Here is a 27,948-nt window from a genome sequence, read left to right as displayed (position 1 = left end):
GCTGCATTTCTAAGCTACAATATTACATTTTGAGCAACTTTTTTTTATTAAAACTTGATCTCTAAATAAATATCATTAACCCTGAGTTAGATCGACGGCATCAACACAGGGATCAGTCAGGCATAGAATATCTCCACTGGCCTCTCCTTGCACTGAGCCATGCACTCACTATCACCGGCCCTTGTCACCATCATTCGTTTATTCTACCCTGCACAAAGGCCTTGAAATGTGTGTGTGTGTCTGTGCGTGTGTTATAGACTGAACCAACTATAAATTGCCACATCGGCATCCACACCTCACCAATTGCCACATAATTACATTTCAAAGACACCCTATGTGTTGACCTCCAAGAGGAGCTTGCTGTTATATATAATGGTGTGATTGCTGAAAGCCTCCTTACATCATGTGTGAATACACCTCCCCCTGTTCACATGCAAGCTATCAACTGACGCCACTTTAGTACCACCCTTTGATACTGAATAAACTGTCAAGAGGAACCACATATGCATCTATTTTAAAGTCTACCATATATTTACACACATATACATATATATATATATATATATATATAGAGAGAGAGAGAGAGAGAGAGAGAGAGAGAGAGAGAAAGAGAGAGATCCATCCATACATACATAAATACATACATACAATTTTTAGATAGATTTTTGATTTTCTGTCAATAACATTTTACTCGTAGAAGGATGTACATCATTACCATAAGATAAATTAACAACTATACTGTAGTCTTTGTATAATTTAGCTTCAGCAAGAATTCAACTGGAACACTTAATTCAGTTCTCATCTAATCCCCCACTGATGCTCCACTACTGCAAGCCTATAAACCCTTTGCACACCTCTGCTATGCCTCTGCTTTAAAAGAGGACTTTTCCACCAATGTTTTTTCTGCACCATAATGCTGCAACCCTCCACCGAACCCATCTCCACCATCATCCTCATTTTTGTATGGCTCCCTACCTCCTTTGGCCTCCATTCCTCCACCAGTTTCACGACCCTTTGGGGAAGACGTGCCTTTCCTGCTGCTCAATCATAATATCCCAATTCTCTATTCTTATGTCTCCCACCAGAGCCTGAGCACCAAAGGTTATGTTTCTCATTTCAATAAAACTCTCTAATTGTTGGTTGTCTTCTGTGTAAGTCTTTAGAGATTGAAATTTACACCACCACATATTGTTCCAAACCACCTTAAATAGTGCTTTGCAGAATTCTTTACAATCCCTTAAACTCCTCCGAATGTATTCTTAGAAGCCCAAACAAATGTTTTAGATGTATATAGCCCCTTTTCCTTTTATATCCCTAAGATGATCTAATTTTAATAACTGTCTTTGGAAGATAGCTAATTAGTAACCAAAGTCCAACTGTATTTAATGAAATGTCTGAGGATCCATAACAGGTTGGGGTAACAATGTTTAACTGTCATCAAGATCAATATCTACAATGTCACTTGGAGGCTATGCCCCTTATATCCAGAAGTGATGCACATTTTGGATAATTAAGATGAAAAAGCTTAGGGAGAGTATCACTAACATTGTATTGATGGGAATGAAACAAAGGGGGGAAATATCTATATGAATAGATACAAAGATGTTCTTATACAATCCAAAATCATATATTTGTATAGAAGAAACATAGCGCTCTGCACTCAGGTGCCGGTTGGAGACGTAAGCACATAAAATCAGTAAATTTTTCCACTGTGAGATCAATAAAGTCAATCAATCAATCCATTTGGCAACATGGCTGGTAGGTTTGCACCATTAGAGGGACCTGGATCAGAGGTGAGGCTGAATTAAGTCTTCCTGTCTAAATTTTATTTCTATGTAAGGCATGCTTAAAAATAAAACATGCAGGCACGAAGACGAACACAAAAGCAGAATCCAACCCTTTACCTTCAAGATGCAATGCAAAGCCATCAACCAAATCCAAATTAACATGCATGCATCCACTCTGTCTTTTCTGCTTTTCAGAAATGCCCAATCACAGTTAAAGGTGTCCTAAAATTAAACAGAGTTAACTACAGAGCAATCCTGAAGTAAAACCTCTTAGACCCAGTAAAAGTCTAAAACAGAGATATTCAAATTCAGTCCTGATAGGCCAGTCCCCTGCATGTTTAAAATATGTCCCTGCGTCAGTATACCTGATTTCAGTTGATGGCTGATTAACAGTATTTCTCTGAATCGTAGTCAACTGGATCAGGGGTGTTAAAAGCAGAACATTAGTCATTTTATTAACGATCCCCATTAGCTGGTACCATGGCAAACAGCTGGTGTTGCTGGGGTCCAGACATATATACATCATATTTGGACCTTACGGTTTTCATCTTGAAGCTGAATGACACCGGCCCTCTGGGTCTAGAGTTTAATACTCCTGTTGAATACAGGGTGAGGGTCTAACCTCTAGTAAGGTGACATTAAATATAAACTCACAAAATAAATAAATTGATGTTGAGACTGACTTATGCCTTACCCCTTGCTCACACTTGCTCCGGTGCGGTTACCGAGCCGACGGAGACCGCAACTCCCGCACACCCCCTCTCACACCGCCCTTTTAACTACGGTGCGGTGCGGCTCCGGCAACAGGTCCGGAGATTTAACTCGCGAGAACAGAAGTTCACTTGAGTTCACTTGAGTTCACGTAACTTCACGCGATAACACGGCCCAAATAAGGATATTTGCGAGAGCTTGTTGCGGAGGGCTCCGGCACGCCGCAACGAAAGCTTTCTTGCTGAATTTTCTGCAGCGCCGGAGTGTCTCGGTAACCGCAGCCGGACAGCTCAGCAGCCGTTGAGAGAGGTTTACGTCTTTTTAATGACTTGGAATCACTGCGGCGCCGCACCCACCGCACCGCAACGGTAAGACCGGAGTCGGTGTGAGCCGGGGGTTATACATAGCAGATCAGTGTGGAGAGTAGTGGGTAGAACCCAATTTCAAAGTCAGAATTAAAAAAACTCAGCAGAAACAGGTTAGGACCCATAAGATAAGCTTAGAAGCACAACATTTTAACAATATACACAACTCATGCGGGAAATAATAAAGGGCATCATTAAAACATTGTCCGTTGTGGCTGTCATCTTGACTGTCACAGTTGCAGAAAAGCTTTGTAGCATTATGGGTAACTCTGTTGCAAGTGTAAACTCTATCATCTCGCACTGTGATTGGTACAGTCTGTTTTATACCAGAGAGTTTAAGGCTTTGTCCAAACGTCCGCCCTAACCCCTGAACCCCTCAATCACTATATAGAACAGGGACTATATAGTAGACATCATAGTGAACCCAGGTAAATGAGCATTTGGACAGATGATTACTATTGTTTGCTCCCCTGTTGGTCACATTCCTCCGGACCCCTGCACGTTTTTTCTTTCACACTGGCAAAACAAATATCCTGTTGCTTTGCGAGGAGAGCTCTCATGATCACTATTGTACTTTTCATGGTGCAAGGGAAATTTTTAGTTCACTCCTTTTCATCCACTGGACATTCAGACACTCATCTAAAAGGGTGTATCTGGTATAATTTGCTCTGTATTGGGTTTAGGACAGACGTTGTGAACCAGCATAGGCATTACAACACAAAAAAATACGCAGAGATGCTTAAAGACAGATTGACAGATTTTGCACCAAGTTGAAAAAAGTCTTAAGCCTCATTTAGACTGTCCTCTGAAAACTGAGCCGAGCCTAAATCATATAACCGTGCCAAGATTGGTTCCTTAGGACCATTTGCACACCATGCTAGCATGGTTCCAAACCAACATGGCGGTGCGCGTAACATTCAGGAAGTTTGCAGAAAGTCAGGCAAAGAAGGAAGCCTTTGGTTAATTTACTTGACAGAGTCTGCTTTTCGGAAGTGGATCAAACAAACTATAGTCTAACGAAGGCTTACAGATGCAGGAAACAATAACAGGAGTTGAGATTCCTCACACTGCCAAGCAGAATCATCACTCAAAATAGTGTGGCAAGGTAGGGAAGCTTGTATTTTTATGAAATTTCATGATTATGGAAGCTGACTGTAAGGATGGTAAATGGTAAATGACCTGTACTTTTTCAAGTGCTTCACACTACATTCAGTCATTCACGCACACACTGATGGTGGCAAGCTACATTGTAGCCACAGCTGCCACAGTCAGAAGCGGGGTTGCCGCTCACTGGGGCCACCGGGCCCTCTGACTACCATCAGTAGACAATGCAGGTGAAGTGTCTTGCCGAAGGACACAACGACACTAAAAGTCAGAGCCGGGGCTTGAACCATCAATCCTTCGATTTCAGGGCAAACTCCTACATCCGACTCCACCGTCTCAATAATCTAAGGAGATGAGAACTGTGCCACAATTGAACCACGTTGAGGTTCGGTGGTTTCTGGCACAGTTCGGTTCAGTTTTGCGCTGTTTACACTCAAAGGTTACCTCTGTTACAGTGCTCGGACTGTAAAAGGGTACTGTAAATGGGGCTTTAGTCTTTAGTTGTACAAAGATGGTAGAGTCGTAACCCCAACATAGTTGCAGCTGTAACACCTTCTCTTCACTATGGTGTACTTCTTATAAGTTTACTGTATTAAACAAATATCAATAACGAAAAAAGATAATTGGGAATTTGCTTTTCAAAGAAAAATACAGAGACAACCTATGGAAAAGCAATAAATCAATACTAATAAACCTACAATGTTTTCTGTCTAGTAGAATTTCCAACTGGAAAGACTCACATAGATGATAAGCAACAAGAGACTTGGATAAGAGGTGAGGCGGAATTAAGTCCTCCAGTCTGTATATTATTTTTATGTAAGGCATGTTAAAAAAAAATACATACATGCAGCCGCAAAGAAAAACACACCAGCACAGTTCCACCCTTTCACCTTCACGATGCAATGCAAAGCCATCAAACCAATCCCAATTAACATGTATGCATCCGCCCTGTTTTTTGCTTTTCCGATTAAAGCATCAGGAACGCCCAATCACAGTTAATAAAGGAAGATAATGAACTCCTCTCATTATGTAGATGCTAATCATGTAACACAGTCTTGTAATTTGACACACTTGATTTATGGCAAGATATGCCCCACCTGCACTGCTGCCATCATTATGCACCAAGACCTTAAAATCTTTTTCGAGTTAATAATCTCAACCTTCCACAGCTTGAAACATGTCAAACTAGAGCATGCATAATGATCTGCTGAGGCGATCCATAGCGCACTAAAATGATGCAACATGCAAGCTGAGAAAACAAGATCACAATTAGAGCTGTCAATCTGCATGTAGGGAATGACAATAACAGCCCATCTATGGGTATACACACATATACACACCCACACATACAGGCGTTATACTAGTATTACGTGAATCTCTATCTCCATAGTTTAGGTACTTTGCAGCAAGGGGCATAAAGACACGTACATGAAGTTTAAGAGGATTTATTGTAAAACACAAGTCATGTTCCTAGCAGTGCAATTGCTCTGCTGACAGCTTCCAAACATTCACATATTTGGGAGGAATGAAGTTCCCCACACGACTCTTGTTATTTGCCTACCAATAATTGCACTAAACAGCAGCCAGTATGAAGCTTTTTACCTTAATTGTTGTTTTCTAGCAAAAAAAAATAATGTGCTTGGAATAGTATTGATAAAAAGAAAACAAATATACAATTTTGGCTGTCATATAATGTTAGGATAATTATCACTGATGATGTGTGAGTTTGTTACACCTTAATATTAGCTGCCATCAGAACTGATGTTTCCCACAATAGTTTATCTAATTAAGACAGTAACTCTGTCTGGATATATACAGTTATAATTTTTATTTCATTCCTTCAGCTAAGAACAAAGTGTAATATTTTGATAAGGCTGGAGCCATGGATGTCCACACATCTGTTAATGTGTATGATGTAATGATGTGATGATGTGGTAGACTGGAGATGTATAAAATGCCTCTTAACTGTTTATCAGGGCCTCTTCCTGAGAGGTGAGCCTGGTTGGTGAGCAGACGCCTTCTGTAAAATCTAAGCAACTTCTCTGCTCTGAGTAAGATTACAACTTATATAAAATCTGTTGTCGTATCTCCTGGTTATTTAATATTTATAAGTTATGAAGTGTTATTTAAGGAGTTAAGTGATCTCTTTTCAGGAAAAAAAAAACCTGAGACACAGAGCTTCAAGGTGCACACACACAAAAAAAAATGTAGTAAAGCATTGTAGTACTTCCATGCACTGCCGCTTTCATTGTGAAATATGTATTACTTTATACCATTAGAATGAGTACAAAGCCTGTTGGTATGAATAAACTACGAATGACATTTCTGTTAAATAGGAGAAAGTTAAATAATAGGACAAATATACTGCATGGATAAAAGCACAATAATGACATGTATTAAATGTTACTGCTACTGGGGATGAATAATATAATGGTAATGGTCTTGATATTTAGATTTTTAGAGAGATATAAGATATAGAGATGATGACTAGAAAGTATGTGTATCCTTTATAAAACATAGTAATACTTGTTGTACCTGGGTTCTGGATTTAAAGAGGCAGAGGGAGGTCAGGTAACAAATAACTCCGTTATAAGAAGACATTAATAATAGAATCAGAATCAGAATCCGAATCAGAAGCGGGTTTATTGCCATTGTTAGTGAAGAAGTTCACAACTAGGAATTTTTTGTGGTACAGTCGTGCAACATGAAACATATATGAAATAGTAAATAAAATTATAAAAATCTCTAAAAACACTAGGGTATAAGGCATGCAAAAAATATACTAATATATACACTTAAGATAAAAATATGGATAAATATAAAAAGTAAAATGTACAAGGTAGTGCAAATAGAGCAGTGTGCAATACAGCAGTGTGAATGGCATGGGCAGGTTATGGAGTCTGACATATAGTTATGTGTTCATGAGTCTTATGGCAGAGGGGTTAAGCTTTTTTTTATGGCGGGAGGTTCTGGTCCGTATGGACCGTAGCCTCCTCCCTGAGGGGAGAGGTTCAAACACCGCTAACACGATGGTCATTTATACTGTTTTCAGAGGCAAATGTTTATACAAATCTGAAAATTCCTACTTAGCTGTAGTAGCAGCTATTCAAAATGCTCCTTCCCAGCCGAATGGCAGCCCTCTTTCCTCCAACTCCCAGCGAAATCACCACAAACTTCCTGCCACTGTAATAACAATCTCTTACATTTTTTTTACTCTGACTCCACCCTTTCACTGAATTACAGGGTCTGAACAGGAGATGATGCTTCTCTTTAGATATTAATGTCAACAAATCATGACAGAAAAAAATCTATTAGTACAAATATTGATGTGTAAAATGAATTGTAGGGGACCAGCCAAGGGCCCATCAAGGAAACTGGTGACATTTTGAATGGCTACTACTGTATGGAGCAGATAAACAGCTGGTCCTTTATTTATTATTGAGTTGAAAGTTGAAGACATTATTTTATTGTTAACAAAGCAGTTTTCTTTTAGATATGACCATTGTTTAAGATATCTTTGCAGCCATGTATATAAAAAACACTTAATAAGAACACAATTATTTGAACAAAAAACAAAAATCTAATCACAAAGCCTAGTAATACCCTTGGTCAAGTCTCCCACACTGGTTACATTTGATCACTGCTGCACTTTATGGGATGGAAAGGGTCATTAAACTGTCTGAAAAGCTGTACTAAACAAATTTTTTTTGTATACACACTGTGTATACAAAAAGCTTTAAAGGAGCATTGCTCAAGCATAAAGATTAAACATTTTTTTTTTTACTCCCATATAGGCCCTTACAATTGTCAAACATGTAAAATTAGTTGCCCTCTATTTACCAGTTGTCTCTATTAGCTTGACTGTCACTTCATGAGAGAGTGATTCAAGTTCAGATTCTCTTGACTTGCATGTGACACTGGCAACTGTTGGCAAAACAGTAGCCACAAGTGCAGCTCGCATCACATCAGACTCCACACAAGAGTTTGAAAATAATAATTTTTTTTGTTATGTGACAAAAGGTTTGATCTACAATGCAATAAGGTGAGAATAGAGCAGCAGCTTTCAACAAATCAAGGGGCCTCAGATCTATCCTATGAAAATGGACAGTTGTCCCTCTTTTTGCTGAAAGGTAAGAACGCTCAGAACAATTAAATTCTTTAACCAAATTATCAATTAAATAAATTAACCTCTGCAGAGGCAGCAGCCTGCTTTTCTTCTTCTCCCATGCATGTGCATAACACTGGTGTCATTTCTACTTACAGGGCATAAACCCTGCAAAAAATGCTGGACCTTGAGCTTTCTTCCTTAAAATTTCTCATTTAAATAGATGGGTAAAATTTCCCAAAAAAATGAAATGTAACATTAGTTAACATTGTTTTTTTTATCCAGCTAGGGAACTCAAAGCACTTCACACTACCTTCCTTTCTTTATGCACCCATTCAAACACAAATTTTCATACTGATAGTGGCAGACTTAACTATAGCCACAACTTGTCTGGGGCAGACAAACAAAACTGAGGCTTACATAAATATCGGTGCACCAGCCCTATATGACCTCTGGCAACATGCATAGCGTTTGAAGTATCTTAAGGCCCTGTCACACCTTGCAGATTTAGACAGCGTATGTCCAACATCCCAGAATTTTCTAAAACGCTGGCATAGGCTAAACTTTCTATGTATTTTTTCAATTTTGCCCGTATACATAGCATATTCATAACAAGTCCAGAAGTTATGTCCAACGACAGCCTAACTTATACATAATGCCACGAATGTGCAGTGGTGGCTGGTGAAAAATATTTTTGGTGAGGCTGATATAGCCTAGTGTATGTCTCTTACTAATCCAGAATAAGAATTCAAATAAACAATTGGACAATAAATACAATTTAACAGTAATGATTTAATTTACTATATAATAACAGTAACAGTGATGATTTTGGTCACAATAACCATGACATGAAATTTTCATATCCTACAACAGGGATGTTTTTCTGGCAAACGCGTAGATAAATAAGGATCTCACCGAATTTGGTGGAAGCTGCACCTTGCTCGTTACGTTCGCCATCGTCCCTCTAATTGTCTGCACCTGCGCATTGGGTGCAGAAGCCTGTGAAAGGGCAGTATTTTCAGCGCCCCAAGACCATAAAATTCTGAGACGCTGATTGGCCATTACATTATTAAATTGACCTACAGTAGCAATAGTACATGATTGGCAGATTCTATGCATTTGTGGGGCAGTCTGATCAGCGCCCCAAGACAGAGACAGTAGGAGTCTGTCTGTGGAAATCCACAAATGAATGACAGTAGGTTGGGAAATGTAGTTTATATAATTTGTTTTGCTTATAGGTACACACTCTAAAGAGTAAAACTGACATTTATGAGTTAATTTGTAAAAATATATTTTACGTTTCTCTCTTCTTATCAGGGAGGGCGGTGCCCCAGCACCCCCTATGGGCCGGCCCCCACTGCTGCAGTGTAAGTCCAGTGAAATGATGCACAAGAATCATTTTAATGGCATTACAAAGCATCAGTTAAAGCTGCTCCCCTCAAGCACATCACTGCTGCTCAGGGGGCAGCATAAAAAGATGTGTTTGATCGCGGTATTAACCTAGCTACTGTTTACCCCCCCCCCCCCACCTACCCACCCAAAAACGCAAAAAAAGAAGAAGAAAGAAGGTTTGTAGTCGTAGCAGATTCACCATCATGTCTGCTAGGAAGATTGTTGGTAGTGGCAGTGGGCGTTAACGCAGGGAGGATCATCACACCATCACAGTTACCTTCTCGCTCACCCAATGATGGGGATAAAGTCTGTAGAGAACTGACAGTTTCCTCCTGTGACCCCCCTTCATACAAAAACACTACCAATACGCCATTATACAGTAGCTGTAAATTAGAAGCACGTTCAGTGGTCATCTGGAACACGTCAAATACGTTAATATAAGTTATGCATATGTTATATACTCGTTATTCATAGATGTTGGATAAGCTAGACACCACAAGTTGTGAGAAACTTACAGTAAGCCAGGGGTTCCCAAACTTTTTGTGCCCAAGGCATACCAAAGGACAAGTAAAAATCTCAAGGCACACTTATTGTGCTAAAGAGCATTTAAAACCTGTGTTATCCATCGTGTAAAGCAAAATATTTGTTATAATCATGTACTAATTCAAAATAAATTGTGACAAGACAACTACATTACTCATGAAATATTTATTAACAAAATATTCCAAAATTTAATTTGAAACCTTCATCAAAATAGGCTTCATCAAAGCAGCCAGACGCCTATTTAAATCATGGTTCACAAAATTAAAAAAAGAAGCAAAGAAAACTCAGCAGAAATTAAGCACAAAGAACTGTCAATGCAAGGAAGCTGCACTGTCCGTTGTCCTGAACTACAAATAACTGTAACATTTTTTTATCAGCATTGAGACACGTGTGCCTGTCAGTGCGCACAGATTTTTTTAATCCTTGGTGGCACTGAGGAGAGGGCCACACGCAAGTCCTGTTCAACAGAGAGCCGTGACCTCCTGTTGTTCTTCATGTAAACCAGAGTAGAGAACGCCAGCTCACACAGGTAAGTAGTGGGGAAAAGAAGAGGTTGCTCAATTGCGTGGCGTGAGATGTTTGGGTATTCTGATGCAGAAGCCAACCAAAACTGATCCAGGTGGAGCTCACTAAATTAGAGTTTTAATGTGCGGTCCGCACGGAGCTCTGCGCACTCCTCTTTCTTTCAATGTCAGTTTTTCTGTTGAAGATTCCTGGTTGAATGGGTCTCGGATCCAGTCGTAATCCTCAACGTCAGCAACATGTGGAAAGTAGCGCTCAAACCTCTCTTTTAAGCTCTGAAGGTGTTCGGCATATAATGCGCGCTCCTTTGCTGCCTGCGGCGCGGCTGATGCCAGCGGGAACATGTCCATCGTGCCCTGTTCCAAAGCCTTGCGCCACAGGGTGATAATTCCTACCTGCGCATCTCCGTGGTCAGGGAGTTCTCCTTGAGTTTTTTTTTTTTCTTTTTAGATTATTTTAATGTAGTTTGCCTCTGTTTTGTGAAAATGAATGCAAACAAAGTAGTGATATGACCGTATAGGCTTTTTATTTTTCTGTTAGTATATTGTAATGACCATACATGGTTGTCACAAAATTCCACGGCACACCCGCACTTGACTCGCGGCACACCATTAGGGAACCACTGCAGTAAGCGTATGTCAACAACCAGATAACTTAAATATAACTTCTACTGCATGTATGAGCATACGCGGGCATATGTCGGGAATTTTTGAGTATCCAAGCTCCTCGATGTACTCGCTGTATGGCGACGTGTGCCAGTGTGTTTGAGTATCTTTCAGCGTGCTAATAACGTATACAAAATGTTCCCATAACTTATGCAATGTATGCCAGCTTTTTTGCCACATTTTTCGTACGTTGTCTTAATCGTCAAGGTGTTACAGGCGCTTTACAAGAATATAACAACAAAGAGATAAAGGAGGGGTTTTAACCAGCAACCTACTGGTTACATAACGAACCCTTACCAGAGCAACTGTTGTCTATGTATAATTCATGTGTGTGGTGAGACAATTAATCATTTAAACTGCATTAAAAATTAGTCTATGTTATTGGTAAATACATAAAAAGAACAAACATCAAAGCCTTAAGAGGTGAACTCTGACAGGGCTTGATAAATTACAAACTATGCGTCAATGCAATAATGTGTAGGGATGATCAAACCTGCAATCTTTAGGATGTTGTAAAGAACAGTCTTTTTAACTACATATCTATAGGCCATCTTAATCTTAAGCCTAAATTAAATCAGAGGAATTTTGATGCGTTCCACAGCTACAGGGACATAAGGGACTGATAAGTAATGGAGGGAAAGTAAGGTCTTTCTAATGACAGTTATAACAGCAACTGTAGTAACAGTAAGCCTAAGCCTCTTTTATCCACTCATTTCAGCAAAGGAAATGGATTCACCAAATTTCCTGTACATGTATTTTTTTTTTAAATAGGATAAGAAGGAAATGGAAGAGAATTCAATCTAAGGATGGATGAAATTTCTGTGTCTGACAATCCAGACATAGAATATATCAAACAGTTGTCTGTGTACTATTCCTGGATAGATTAATAGAACCATTTTGTTTGTTGAAATGAGCACATAAGATTGTTGGGGTCAATACAATGTTAAGCTCTTTATCCACAGACTGGTTAGTTCTGTTCCTGTTGCCATCGTATTAAGCTGTACTTGTTGTTGTTTACATAGAGCAGAATCCAAATCTCTACAGCATTAGTCAGGCAAAAAAAATAAGAAAACACCAGGCTTAAACTCACAAACTAATACAAATATCTAGGGAGAATGCTTGCGTTTAAGGACATATAAATGTAATTATTCTGAAAGATTTGAAGTGAATATATTTTTATAAAAAATAGTGTCCTCTTATGAAATATGTGAATAAAGATACTAGTTATAGCCATCAGCTGCACAACTTTAAGTATGACAGCCTCATTAAAGCTTTGCTTTGCCGCAAGGCAATGCACACACTGCTTTGTTCCACATTTGATGTACCCTGCAGCACACTTTTTACTACACAGCACACTATTTACTATGTGAAACCTAAAATGGAAATGTAGGTTGCATGTGTATCCGCTGCAAATTGAACTACAGACAAAAAGGGCTTCATTAAAAAGAAACTAAGTTATTATTAATGTAAATATATACAGCAATTATATATTTTTTAACATTTTTTTGAAAACATGTCACCCTTAATATAATGTTATAATGATATTAATGTTAATTGCAAAAATTACATCGGGGAATAATCTGACATAATCAATTAAGAAGAAACTGCACGCAGGACTTAAGCCTCTAAAACATAAATTAATCAAGTGTTTTAAAAAAAAAAGAAGATTCTCTGTCATCCACTTTTAAACAGAGGGATAGAATTTATAGTTCTCATTCAAACTTCCAACAAAAAGGCTAATGGTGAATAATAGAGTTTAACTATCCCTTTTGATGTGCATGTTAATGGTGGTTGAGCATTCAACAAAGTTCCCAGAATCTATAGCATTTATTGAAATGTTTTTAAAGGTTCATTGGAGGGTAGTAACTTTTTTTTACATTTACTAAATTAGTTCTTTAAAAAAGATTTAACTTTTTTTTTTTGTTTTACAATTTTTGTACACCTTTGCACCAACCATTAGTAAGTATGCCGTTCTTTGACAGGCTTTATTAATTGTGTCAAGGTCTACCAAACTTACTATATAGACACAAAGTGTGTGTCTTTGGCTGAATCCGAAACCGCTGCCTAACCACTAGCCCTTAACTACCAAGTGTCAATCGCACCAAATTCTCATTTGCAGCTTTGATAGGCGCCTTGATTAAAGGTGGGGGGTATAAAAGGGAATGGGACAGCCTCTTCCCTTGAAAAGGAAGTAGTTGTTGCTATGGTGACCCTATGTTGCTTGGCTGTAGCAGTGGTGCAGGGTGACATAAAATCTAACACCTGCCACTTTCTTCGAAGAAATGTATACGGTCCGATACAATTATTTTAAAGAAGACCTCCATCTTGGAACTAATTGTGTTTTTTTTCTTATACCTAACTTTTGATTTTTCATCAGTGTGATGAAGATGTAACAAACCAGTGCAACTTAACTTGAATTTAAATGCAGGTGTTTCCTCCGCCATCAGACAGTTGCTACACCTGCTGCAAAATTCCAGTGAGCCAGCACCGATGCAGACTTGCTATTTAAGGGGTAAACCGTCCACTCGCCCTACCTACTGTGTGGTTTGGGACGGCCTTAAGAAACACATGACAATTTAATTATAAATACACATACAAAACAATACTACTTCTGTATGTACCTCTTTTTAACAGACAAAACTCTAAATAAAGTGAGGAAAAAGCTGAAAAGTAGCAAAAAACACAAAGTAAAAACAAGGGGCACAAGAAGTGTCTAATAAAAAAGCTTAAAGGGGTTCAGAATAATATAATAATGAGAAACACTTTCTACAGAATATAGGGTTCACAATGTCTCATCCTATACAAAAGAACACTACTATAATTACTATTTTATACATTAAAATATGTATAATATATATATAGTAATTTCTTTAACTTGCTGAATAGCTTTTACTGTCATGAAGGCAGACACAATCAAAAGTCTGCTTTCATATATCAGGACAAAGCTGAAAACGAAATCTGCAGCTTCTTAGTCTGAACACTGGCACCTGCAAAGAGGCAAACTTGGAAGCAAGCCCAGAAAAAGAGTCTCCAGAGTGCTGATGCCAAGCAGTTGCAGGGACATCCTATCACCATGGAGACTAGGACATGCCTAGAAGCTGGTCAACGTCATAGCTGCTTAAAAACAAAAAAAACAGGAGACAGAGAGCTCTGACACTTTCTCAGCACAAAAGTCAAGAAATGAACTCACAACTAGTTTAACATTTACCGGAAATGTTTCCCCATACACAAGTGAAAGAGTAGTTTTTTTTAATATTTCAGATTAATTTCAGAGGCCATAACCATTTAGCTAACACAACAAGAACACCCCCTTAATGCTGGAGACACTTTCTTGGTGTAAAATGTATTTTTACCCCAATGCCAGCCATGTAGCGATTTGGACTAAAACACACTTAATACTGCTGTATTAATCATATTAAATAAATATAAAGTAACAGACCTAACAAAATGTATTTATAGGGGACTCCACAGTTTAACAAACCAAAGCCACACAAAGAAAAACTTGAAATACACAATATTAAGCCTATTTTGTGAGAAACAAATATAAAGGAGGACATTGGAGAATGTCAAATACGTGGTATTTTTAAAAAGACAAAGTGTAAAAAGACAATTTGTGGTTGTGTTTCCACTGTTTAAATCAAAGTCTCTTAGCAAAACTGGAATCCTTCTTAATCTTTTCAGCTTTTTCAGTCAGGGAATTCATCTGTCAAAGTTTAAGAAACTGTTCTTGGTCTTACTTTTGATGGTGAAGGACTCCAAAATCTTGTAAATAAACAGTTTTAACAAAATTTGTATTTGATTGCAGGTATCAAGTCAAAATTCTGCTAAAAGGCACACGCATGACCCATACTCATACAATCAGTTTAACTTAAAACACTCAAGTAAACTCTCCACACTAAGTTTGAATGTTCTATGTGTGCTAATTTAATACCATGAGACCCCTGTGGGGATTTTCCTTCTCTGCTTTTCATGCAACTGTAGCCTCTCTCCAATGGGGAGGTGGTCGTATTTCTGCACATTCATACCAACTTTTGTCACTTTAAAAGCAGAGCCAACCCTAAAGTATGGTGCCTGCATATTGGCACTATACTACAATAGTAGCCGTTCAAACTTCCCCCACTTTCCTTGATGGGTCCTTTGCTGGTCCTCTACAATACCATTTCAAACATCAATCTTAGTACTAAAATATTCTGTCATGATTTGCGGACATTAAGCTTCATCTCCTGGTCAGACCATGTAATCCAGTGAAAGGGTGGAGTCAGAGTAAAAACATATGCACAACCAGTGACGGGAAGTTGGAGGGGATTTCACTGGGAGTTGGAGTTCCGTAAAAGTTCAAAAAAATCCACTGGACTTGGTTTCCAAGATTTGAAGACGTTTCGCCACCTCTCCAGGAAGCTTTCTCAATTCAAATGTCTGGATCCGCAGTGAGTTTGAGTCTTTATATAGACAAGGTCTTGTACTGCTTGGAAACATGCAAATGGAAACCGGTGAGTGCGTCGTTTGGTTCCATTGTTAGCCTGTAATATCTGAAACCTGACTATGATTCTGAAGGTCGGTCGAAGTGGGCTGCCGTTCGGCTGGCATTTGACTCGGACGGGCTATTTTGAATGGCTACTACTGTATGTTAAAACTGTATTGTTTTCTTCTTGATTATGGCTCGTACTGGTAGCAAAGCAAGTTCAAGCCAAGGGCTGCTCTCTCCAAGAGCTGAATTCTAAATATATTGAATATTAACAACATTCTCTGTGATAAACTCTAACCTTTATAAACACAATGCTGGACACAAAGATAAAACACTTTACAGTACATGCAATCTGAGTGTAAATGCAAATGTCTGTGTTCAGCCATAAATGAGAATTCATTTAAGCCCCATAATGCGTTCAGACCAAGTGCGTTCTGGACCTCCGAATTTTTGATGTACAAACAGCAAAACTTGGACGCTGGGTCAAGCAACGGTCAAAATACTTTGATGCTCTGGATGCTCGATGCTGTGGTTGTTGAGCTGCTCTGTCCTCTCTGTGAAATCTAGAGAGCAGCTTGGTTTATTTGCTAGATGAGTTGGAAAATAATACTTTAAAAACATTTTTGAGTAGGAAAGTCGAAATCAAAATTGTGACAGTGCTGGGAGTCCCCAATAAAAGTTGTCTGAAGCTGGCCAGAATATTGGAAATTTCCTGCTGCCGTTTGTAGTAGCTTAACGTGGCGTTGGATGTAGGAGTTTGCCCTGAAATGGAAGGATTGACGGTTGAAGCCCCGACTCCAACTTTCAGTGTTGTTGTGTCCTTGGGCAAGACACTTCACCTGCATTGTCTACTGATGGTGGTCAGGGGGCCCGGTGGCCCCAGTGTACGGCAGCCCCGCTTCTGTCAGTGAGCCCCAGGGCAGCTGTGGCTACAATGTAGCTTGCCACCATCAGTGTGTGAGTGAATGGGTGAATGAATGTAGTGTAAAGCGCTTTGGTCAAGTCTCCTGACTTGAATAAAGGCGCTATATAAGTACATGCCATTTACCATAATGTGAATATAAAATAGTTTTTAGATTTGTAGTAAAAATTGCAAGTTCAAGAATATAAAACAAATAATGTTCATCATAAAAGTATTGTGAGAATGCATATGAGAAGTTGTGTTTTAAATAATTTATCAGTATCAGGGATCCAACCAAAATGACCCGAAAAAACACAAAATGACTGTTTGTATTCACTGCTAATTACTGACTGTAAGATAAACCTAACAGAACAGTGGATAGATTGTACTGCAGTTTTGCACCAGTAAACCTTTCCAACTTGCAATTAAAAATATCCAATTACAAGCTGAGAGATTAGAGGGAATAGATGTGCTTTAACTAAAAGAAAAAAAAAAATAAAATAACAAAAGTAATTCATGTTCATAAGTAAACGCTACAAAGTGGTTGAAACATTTCTCACTGGTATTAGCGATAACATGGTGTGTGCATAAACAATAAAACAAAATTTCTCTCTCCAGATTTCTTTGACTCCAGGGCAATATAAAGAGCTGATTAACAAGTTATGCTTAAAACACCAAAGGAAAATATGTCCATGTAGGGAAAACTACAAAGTAAAAGTTTGAGCCAATATTACCAACAATTTAACCCTAAGAAACCTCACTCATGATAATCTAGTAGCAAAAAGTAATAAAACTGCAATTATTTTTCAAATAAAGTGAAAGAGGAAAAAAAAAAAAACCTGTTTTGTGTACAATTTTTGTTGAAGTGTTGCTATGTCACTCGACTGCAATTAAATGATGTTGTTTTACACACAAAAAGCGTAGCGATCATTTTATGCAGAAGCTCTGGTTAATAATTATCACAATTGCTTTGATTGTTATTTGGTAATGAGTGAAATGGGGAAAAAAGTACATTTTAATCCCAAATAATGAGCAATAGGGTATCGAAAGGTGAAAATTTTAAATAAAACTCCCATAGAGTTCATTTTAACACCACAATAAAACCACAATTTAACCCCCAACTGGTTTGTCAACTATAAAAACCATTTAATAGACTATCAGGTTAGTGGAAAAACCTACATATACATAAGAGATGCAGAACTTCATATCATCCCATCCCACTCACATTGACTTTGATATTCCTCACAAAATGAAGTATTGATTCTTCATTATCATCATCACCACTAACACTACCATAACCCCACTGTAGAGGATTTTAATAAATTATGCATACACTGTTCAAACACAATCTGCACATTTCTAATTGCCTCCCCACTGATCTCCATGGCAACAAAGGCTGCAAGCACCGCCGAGTTTCCTCCCCATTCCCTGCTACAATCAGTCATTTCCCCCTCCCTTTGCTCTAATTTCCCTCATTAACTCCAAATCAGGTATTGGAAAAAGTCAGTAATGCCTTCATCCATTTTTAATAATGCTTAACAATGTTTAGTAGGTAAGTATTGTTAGTTTCTGTGTTGACTACTTATAATCTTTGGGTATAAATAGTGAGATAAATAAAAAAAACAAAAAAACATTGGCTTTGCTTAAGGTTTCAAAATTTCTGGATGTCCACCATATATTGATTTAGCGTTCTTTAACTGTCCCACTGAAGTTTTTCTCTAAAATAAACTTCAGTTTCACAATTTGGACAGTTGTGGGTTTTTTTCAATGAAATATCTAGACCTGTATACAACCAAACTTTGTTATTTACAACTGAAGGCTTGGAATATCTTGCAACTAAAAGCTCAGTATCTGTGCTTATCTGGTTTAAGCTATGCTTAACACAAAACCAATCACATAATCCTATATTTTACCCTTTTCTATGTCTTTTTCTTCCGTGTTTCAATGACACGACATTTATTTGCTGTACATCCTGCCTGTTATTTTAAATAAAAATGATCCATATCTGCTTAATTGGACGCTAAAACTTTAATTACTTCTCTTTTGTCAATGTAACTAGTTTGTTTAGTCAATATGTATATATCTATCTGTTCATCTGATAAAAAAAAAAGGCAATTTGACAGTTTATGCTCTAAAGTTCAGTTTTTACTTCATCTTCATTTACTGGTACTCTGCCCTATGATGCGAAAATCGTTTTCTTTGTTGATGAAGCACAAGGACTTGTAATTCATAAATGGAATAAGAGAAAATTACCCCGCAGAACAAATGACATTCAGTTATAACACTGAATCAAAAAAGATTAGTAAAAATATCAAGAAAGGTATTCATAAATAAAGACCACTAAAAGAATAGGAAGAGTAGTGATTGAGATGTGATTTAAAAGCCTCAATAGAGGAGCTGCATTTAATTAACAGTGGGAGCTTGTTCCAGAGCTTTGGGGCCTCTACAATCTCCATTACTAACTATTATACATCAGGGAGCAGCTGAAAGCAGCTGTTTAGAGAATGAAACAGGTCTTAAGACGTACCAAAGGATAGTAGTTCCAATTCAGTAAATCTTGTGTAAAAATCCTTTTGAGAAAAAAATCATATTAAACACACACACACACACACACATGCATATATATACAGGGCTCGATGTTAACCATCGCCAGATCTCCCAGGGCAAGTTCTTTTTATTGTTGGGAGAGTACAAATTGCAAAAAATATATATATTTATCACTAAAAATTACTTTAAAATCACCGACATTCAATGAAAACGACACACAAGCGTTGCCGGCGCCATTTTTGTTGTTTTGCACACATTCTCGCGTGATTTGAAAAAGCCACGTGATTTTCTGCCAAATGCTGTGATATTTGTCAGGAATTGGCGCGAATCAGACACATTTTTTTTCGCTCCACCCATTTCACCCACCACCCAGATAACCCTATATTAAAAATTATCGGTCAGGAATTAGGAAAACTGGTATAATTGTATGCCTTGCGCACAGTGTAAATATGGCTATCATATTGCAGTCTTCTGTACAGTGATGCAGGTCATACATTCAAAAATGTTCATTACATTTTTTTCTCTTAGACATTGGAGAGGCGCATTTAAATGTTATAGAGCTAAACATGTTAAATTGGTGACCTGTTATGTTATTATTATTGTCTTGTTGCTGCATTTATTTAGACTGTGGAAACCCTGTATAAAATAACTATGTATAATGATTCTCTAGAAAAGTCACATTATATTAATAGTATTATCTTGTATAAACATACCGTGACTCTAAAATAAAAGTTATTCATTTGTGACATTGACTTCTGTCTTGTGATTTATCTTAAGTTTTTAACCTGTCAAGTTTTTTATTTTATTTTTAACATTATAATTTATATTTTTCCAAGCTCAAAACAGTTTAAAGCAAAGTTTAGTTTGAAAAGAATGTGCAGGAAGGATTGAAAAGCATGTTAACACGGTAATGTAGGCTTGAGTTTATTATCTGACGCATGCATATACACACCAGGAACCTGTAAACTTAAAAAACATGTTTCATTGATATATATAATAAATTCAACAAAATCTCAGATTATTTTTAGCGCTACCAGCACACTCATTTGATACAAATTTATTTCCACCAAGTCCTGACCTTGCCAGCCAAGCTGAAATGGCCTCCCATTTGACCTGTAATTGGCATTGTCTAATTCTGGTTTCTTCACTTTTTCTGGTTTCTTCACTTTTCCAATCTTATAGAAATGTCAACAGGTTTTAGTACTGCTGCTGTGGTTTATCTCTATTTTGTTCCATTTTTTTCAGGGTTAAGTGATCATTCAGGCTTTCTGTCATTTTTCCATCAGATCCAATCAAAAAGCCTATTCTCTTTCAATTGTTGAAATCAGCGAATATTTCCTCCCACTTATTTGCAGCTTAATGAAAATTGTATTTTTCTTGGACCATTCTCTGTAGCAAAATATAGTAGAGGATAAGAAATCCCAATGGAAGAGGAGTTTGTAAAATTCTCACACTTTACCTGCAGGCATTAAAAATCATGTGTAATTTCATTAAATCCTCTGTTTTTCTAACCATGCTTGGTTTGAACTTTGGGGAATTGCCTTAATCTAGATGCCTGAGTGCGTTTAGTTGCTGGCATATGATGACAAATAATGAAATAAATGTAGCCATAATAAAGTAGCTGTTGATTGTTCAAAATCCTGACTTCATGCACTGTTAAAAGTCATACTCTCAATTAGTTATCATAACGTTTTTCTATAAATTACTTCCAATTAACATAATGAGTTTTGTAATTTCAACTTAATTTTCTGAGTTACTGGCATTTCAACTCGAGGATTTGAGTCAGTTCAGTGAAACATAAATTTAAATGTCTGAACATAACTTGACAATCTGAGTTTGAAAAAAGGTAACCGGATCTTATAAAACCTGATCACCGCTGGCAATATTAATGCGAGATCCAAATAGTGCCGGAAATTCGCTCTTTATCTGATAAGGGACTAAATATAATGTAAGATTTTGTCAGACTTTATAAAGTTATCCATCCCAATTAGAACTGCATATTAAATGAAGAAGAGGAACACCACCTGACCACATTAAGGACGTTGAAAGCGAAGTCGTGGAAGAATACCAGTTTTCAAAGACCTCAGTACAAAAGGCGTTCAAATTCTGCGGGACATTTTTTTGGAAATACGAAGCGAGCTGGAGTCATAGAAATAAGGTAAGATTCATTTGTCTTTTTTTTTTTGATAATGCCACCCATTTTTAAAATATGTTAAGAGCTAAAGGTTCTCTGTTACATGTTTAAACACAGTACATAAAACAACAGCTTGCTAATTGTCGAGGGCAGGAGTTAGTTAATGCAGTTGAGCCTAGCTAAACGCAGTATGCTACTCGGTTGTGCTTATGAACTTTTCTTAAGAGAAAATGCAAGCAGCTACCACGATTTTGGTATTGTACACTTCCTAAGAAACACATATGTGGCGCTTGGTCAAAGTTTTGCATTGACGTGCTGACTGCAGGTGAGTTAGCGGCTTCGGGAAAGGCTGTGCGTCTCTATTTAGTTGTGTTTCTTGTCAGTAACCCGTGTCCTTTGTTTAATGTGTTGGCGGGCACCTGTGTCCCGTTTCTGGTTGCCGGTCTTGTGCGAAATTCTGTTTCCCCCGTGAAAATCTGTTCCCGCTTTGTCGGGAGCACGCATTGCGGCCAGAGGGGCGGATCTGCCCATTCTCAAGGCGCTCCTGATTATTTTTCGGTAAAAACAGCTCATATAATCATCTCAACTTTGTATCATCCATTTTAATCGGTTGCTCTTTTTAATAATTACATTAATGAGGTCCTCTTACGCTGTTTTGTGTTGTTTTTTAAACGCCAAGAGAATCGGTATTTCTCCAACTTTTGTCCCTTCAGCCTGACAGAAATAAACGTCAGTCACCGAACACAACAACACATAGTGTATTTTTAATTTTACATTGCTGATATAAGAGGATGGAAACTGGCTGATAGCAGGGCACACAAATTAAGACGTCCTGCGAAGATGAGAGAAGAATTTCTGGTTAATCACCTTCTAATGTAAAATATGACAGATTACTGGATTAAGGACATTTATAGTATACCACATCACACATATCAATTTTAGAGAAATTGGAAACAGTTGCTCTTTATTTCCCAAAGATATGGGAGGAGGAGAGCAGAGAATGGATGTTTCAGCTTACTGAAATATTCTGTTCCCCCTCCATAAAAGGGGAAGAAATTGATTTACCTGCAAGTCTTTAACTGTGCTTATTCCTCTCACCACCAAGAACAAATCCTGTGGATTTGGTCATATTTACTCTTTATTTGCAAAAATTAAAGGGAGAAACCATATATTTCTGCTACCTGTAATAATCTGTTCCCCCTCCATAACAGGGGAAAAAATTTATTTACATTCAAGTCTTTAACTGTGCTTATTCCCCTCACCACCAAGAACAAATCCTGTGGATTTGGTCATATTTACTGGTTATTTGCAAAAATTAAAGGGAGGAACCATATATTTCTGCTACCTGTAATAATCTGTTCCCCCTCCATAACAGGGGAAAAAATTTATTTACATTCAAGTCTTTAACTGTGCTTATTCCCCTCACCACCAAGAACAAATCCTGTGGATTTGGTCATATTTACTGGTTATTTGCAAAAATTAAAGGGGGGGAACCATATATTTCAGCTGCCTGAAATAATCTGTTCCCCCTCCATAACAGGGGAAGAAATTAATTTACCTGCAAGTCTTTAACTGTGCTTATTCCTCTCACCACCAAGAACAAATCCTGTGGATTTGGTCATATTTACTGGTTATTTGCAAAAATTAAAGGGGGGGAACCATATATTTCAGCTACCTGAAATAATCTGTTCCCCCTCCATAACAGGGGAAAAATTTATTTACATTCAAGTCTTTAACTGTGCTTATTCCCCTCACCACCAAGAACAAATCCTGTGGATTTGGTCATATTTACTGGTTATTTGCAAAAATTAAAGGGGGGGAACAGATTATTTCAGCTGCCTGAAATAATCCGCAGGATTTGTTCTTGGTGGTGAGGGGAATAAGCACAGTTAAAGACTTGCAGGTAAATTAATTTCTTCCCCTGTTATGGAGGGGGAACAGATTATTTCAGGCAGCTGAAATATATGGTTCCTCCCTATAAACACAAATATAGATTTAAGTACTAAATTTCAACCAGGAAAAAATTATTTCCTTCTGCATATAGTCTTTAATGATAACACGTGCACTCCATTTTCTATTTCATTTTTATTACAAGTATATGGCTTATAACAGTTTTCAATGGGATGAGAACATTTGGATACTGTGAAACAATGAAAGATTTTTTTAATGAACGTGTGGAAAAGAACAAGGATCTGTTTGCTTTCAGAGGGAGTAGTAGACACTGCTGTCAGCGACCAGCTTTCAAGCAAACGTCTGTTTTATTATTAGTTTTAGATCAATATCTCTGGCGATATTCTGCTATAACATGTGAAGTAAAGAATAAAACAGTAAAGCTCAACTTTCATACACGTAAAACCTTTCAAATTTCAAGTTCTGCACGTTGGAATTGAGGCGGAGTTAACTCGGGTTGATCTTCCTACTCCGTGCGCGCTCCCGACGAGGGGATACAAATTTTCTCAGGGATAACTACCTTGGCACGACACCGGGACTGGCAGCCTCTCACACAACACGATCGTGTCATTTCTGGTAAATAACTGTGCCGAAAGAACAGCCGCCTGTGGGTTAACTCGACTTTCCACCTAATATGGTGGTTTCCCACGATGCACCGCGCCCGAGGTAAACAATGACGTCACCTGGTGGAGACCGATTGCATATCAGGGAGCTGCGGTGGCTTCCAAATAGTTAGGACTCCACTGTAGGTCCTGAAAAATCTTTTTTAAATTTAATTACATTTTAAAGATGACTACTAATTTTCTTTAGTTGTTACTAAAGAGTGTGCTTAGGTCACCTTAAAATGAATTAAACTAGCATAATGAATTCTGTTCTTGTTCATTTGACCCAATATCAATGTATATCATTTAAAATAAATTGGGGACAGTCTATGTTACTGTTATTGTACGTGTAAATTTCTTTACACTTTTGAACCTCTTGTTTGGAAAATGAAGCTGGAGAAGATAACAATTTAGACAAATTATTTTAACTACCGTAAGTGGCAAAACTGGCATTCGTATGTATTAATACTTTTTTTTTTTTAAATACCATATTCTGAAATGTATGTTGTTGTTTTTTTGTGCAGGTGGTCCATTATTTAAAGTTTGGCAGAAACTGGATGAAGTGGAGCTGTAAGTTTTGCAATTTTGTTACCTACAATGAAAGAACAATAGTGAGTCATTACAAAGACACTCATGGACGTGGAAGACGGGGACTGAGCTGCATTTACCCAAACTGTCTGGCTGTTCTCAAATCCCACGTGGATTTTGCAAAACATATCAAGGAACATAAAACATCAAATCCAGTTGCTAAACTACGCTGTGAACTCTGTACTTTTTCAGAACCAACCAAAATTAAACAGTATTTTCTTCATTTAAAGAGACATTTGACAAGTCTAGATACTGTCAGTTGTCCATTTGCGGGTTGTTCTTTTAAGTCAAGGGTAAACTCAACTTTCACTGCCCATAAGAGTCGATATCATCATGCTGCTACATTGGTTGATTTCAAACCTGATCTTGTTGTAAAATGTCACAGTGAAGCCTTTGTAAATGATTATGAAGAAGACTTTGATGACTTAGAGTCATCAGATTCATTGTTGCCTGAATCTGAAGTTCAACCTGAACAAAATGTCATTCAGCGAAGGATAGCGTCCCTTTTACTTCGTCTACAAGCGGTCCTTCATGTGTCACAATCAGCAATTCAAGAAATTGTTGATGAATTATTTGATGTTGGTCAATGTGCTGTACAATTAACTCAGCACAAAATTGAAAATATTTTGAAAGAGCATAATTGCTCATCAGAGGAATTAACATCATCTTTGACTGAAGCATTACAGAGTGCAAACCCACTCACTTTATTTTCTAGAGAGGGGCCTTTAGGCACAGAATTTAAAAGACAGTCATTTTATAGACAGAACTTTACTGTCATTGAGCCTGTTGAATATGTTTTGAATAGACAAAAAAAATCACATACTGTTGTTTATATCCCCATTCTCAAATTACTTTCTGAAATTCTAAAGCGAGATGAGGTACTGCATGAATTGAGGGTAAACGGATCATCTGAAAAATCTGGGACGTACAAGTCATGTCTGGATGGTGACTACTTTAAAACAAATCAAATTCTCTCACATGAACATGTTAGTTTGTGCATAACTTTGTACATTGACGATTTTGAAGTTTGTAATCCCATTGGCACCTCCAGAAAAAAACACAAAGTATGTGGTGTTTATTGGATTCTTGCCAATTTGCCAAGAAGATATAAGTCGTCACTGCCATCAATCTACCTAGCTTTATTGTGCAAGACTGAACATATTAAGACTTATGGATATAATAATGTTTTAGAGCCACTGATAAAAGATATTCAATGTCTACAAACAGTTGGTGTGTTTGTAGAAAAGCTTAATTGTAATGTGAAAGGGACCATTTTGTATGTTTCTGCAGACAACTTGGCAGCACACTCACTTGGAGGATTCCAAGAGTCTTTTAATGTGGAAAAATTTTGTAGGTTTTGTTTGTGTAATCGTGAAGAAATACAGACTTGTGATGTCAGAAGTGGAAAGTTTGTTTTACGAACATCAGAATTGTATGATGAAGCTGTAAATGTATTGAACCAGAGTGAACTTGCATCTGTTGATGGTGTGAAACGGGAATGTCCACTTAACAGATTGACTGGTTTTCATGCATGCCAAGGTTTTCCACCTGATTTTTTACATGATGTGCTGGAAGGCATTGTACCAATTGAGCTAAGTCTGTGCCTTGCAGATTTGATTTTGAAGAACTATTTCACATTGGATGAGCTCAATGACAAAATACAAGGCTTTCCTTTTAAGTTCTCTGACAAAACAAACCGGCCTCAGAAGATTCCATCAACTTTTAAGCGGAATCGTACTCTAGGTGGTAACGGACATGAAAACTGGAGTCTAGTGCGCTTCCTTCCGCTCATCATTGGTCACCTTGTTCCAGAAGGCGATCAAACATGGGAATTAGTTCTTGAGCTCAAAGACTTGGTGGAGCTACTGTCAACCTCATATTTCACTTCAGACTCACTTTGTTATTTACAGGCAAAAATATCCGATCACAGACAGTTGCTGCAGACAGTTTTCCCAGAAAAAAAGTTGTGTCCCAAACATCACTTTATTGAACATTATCCATATCTTATTTCAAAGTTTGGACCTCCAACTGAGTGTTGGACTATCAGGTTTGAGGCAAAACATTCTTTCTTTAAGAAGACAGTGCGAGATGCCAACAACTTTAAAAACATTCTGCTTACACTTGCTACAAGACATCAACTTATGTTGGCACATTACTTTGCAATGCCAAGGCTTTTTAAGCCAGAGACTGAGACAGCAAAGGTGTCTGATATGTGTCTTGAAGTTTTAGATGCTGCCATCAGACAAGCCATCTTGAATAGGTTCAGCAGTGTTGACAGAGTAGGACTGACCCCTCACGTCTTTCTGAATGGGACCAAGTACTCAAAGGGAATGATTGTCTCTAGTGGGAGCACAAGTGGATTGCCAAACTTTGGACAAATTTTAGAAGTATGCATTGTGTTGGAGAGGAATGTTTGCTTCATTATAGAACCTTTTACAGCATACTATGTGGAGCATCTACGGAGTTACCATCTTGTGAAAAAAAACCCTGCTGAGTGTCTGTTGGTGAAACCGGAGGACCTCAACGACTACGTGCCACTGGTGTCATACTTCATTCAGGGCTGTCTTCTGGTCACTCCCAAGACTTTCTTGTTAAAATAAACTTGCTGTAAGTAATTAAACACTCAAATGAGGAATGAAAAAATCTGAAGATTTTGACTTATGTTACAATTGAGATGTTTTGATGTCAGTAATTCACTTCAGTTTGGTTTATATAGCACCAAGTCTCAACAAACTTTGTCTCAAAGCACTTTACAAAAAACTAAGGAAGACAGCAGATTGTGTTGAATCACTTCATCAGTCTCTGATTCTAAGCAGAAGATTGGCAACAGTGAAATGTCATATACTTACCCATATACATTTACTCTCTTGCTCTTGGTTTAAAAAATGGCTGGTCAGCCCTTATCTGTCATCATAGCCAATATAATACAAATTGGTTGAGTAAGAGGCACTTCCACACCGTTTTAGACAACTTATGAAAAGTTTAAAGATATCTATGTTGATGATGGAATCTAAAAAGATATCTCTCTTAGGTGGGTATATACTGTAATGATAACAAATGTATCAAATGCATAACTTTTAGTAGTAATTTAGGCATAAAACACTCATAAAACAGTATGATAGTGCTGTAAGATTTTTGTTTACTACAGTCAGATCTTTGAATTTCAAAGATTTGCCTTGCCCCACAATGCTGTTACTGATTATCTTAAATGTTAAAATACTTTTTTGTTTTGTTTTTTCATAGATTTATTTTAAGCTTATTGTTATATTGAGTAACAAGTTAAGTTAATTGATAAAGTAAACATTTTTTTTTACCGTCAAAGTGCAGCCCCCATTTAGTCAGTGATGATTCCTTTAAATTGTAAAACCTTGTGTTATCATTAATCCAATATTTTGTCTCGTCTCCTCATGAATGTAGTGTCTTGTCACTGTACCAGAGGCTCTTATTCTTAACGTGCAAATTTTTCTATTTTTCAGGTCTAAGTTGTCTACAATGCTGCTGCGTGTCATAGTTTCAGAAAGTGAAATCAGGCGTCTTTCAATTGAAGACATCCCCTCAAGTGTTGAG

General features: G+C 37.6%; 1 protein-coding gene across 7 annotated transcripts in view; it reads right to left on the bottom strand.

Moving 5' to 3' along the window:
• Positions 1-27,948, bottom strand: part of nrxn2b (neurexin 2b) — a 1,247,190-nt gene that overhangs the window by 803,910 nt on the left and 415,332 nt on the right. The gene's annotated exons all lie outside the window — the stretch shown is intronic.

This window comes from Cyprinodon tularosa, unplaced genomic scaffold, assembly GCF_016077235.1.
Source record: "Cyprinodon tularosa strain WSP-4 unplaced genomic scaffold, ASM1607723v1 ctg70, whole genome shotgun sequence".
NCBI classification, from domain to species: Eukaryota; Metazoa; Chordata; class Actinopteri; order Cyprinodontiformes; family Cyprinodontidae; genus Cyprinodon; species Cyprinodon tularosa.
Note: the sequence above shows the minus strand (reverse complement) of the source record. Positions and strands in the feature narration are given on the sequence as shown.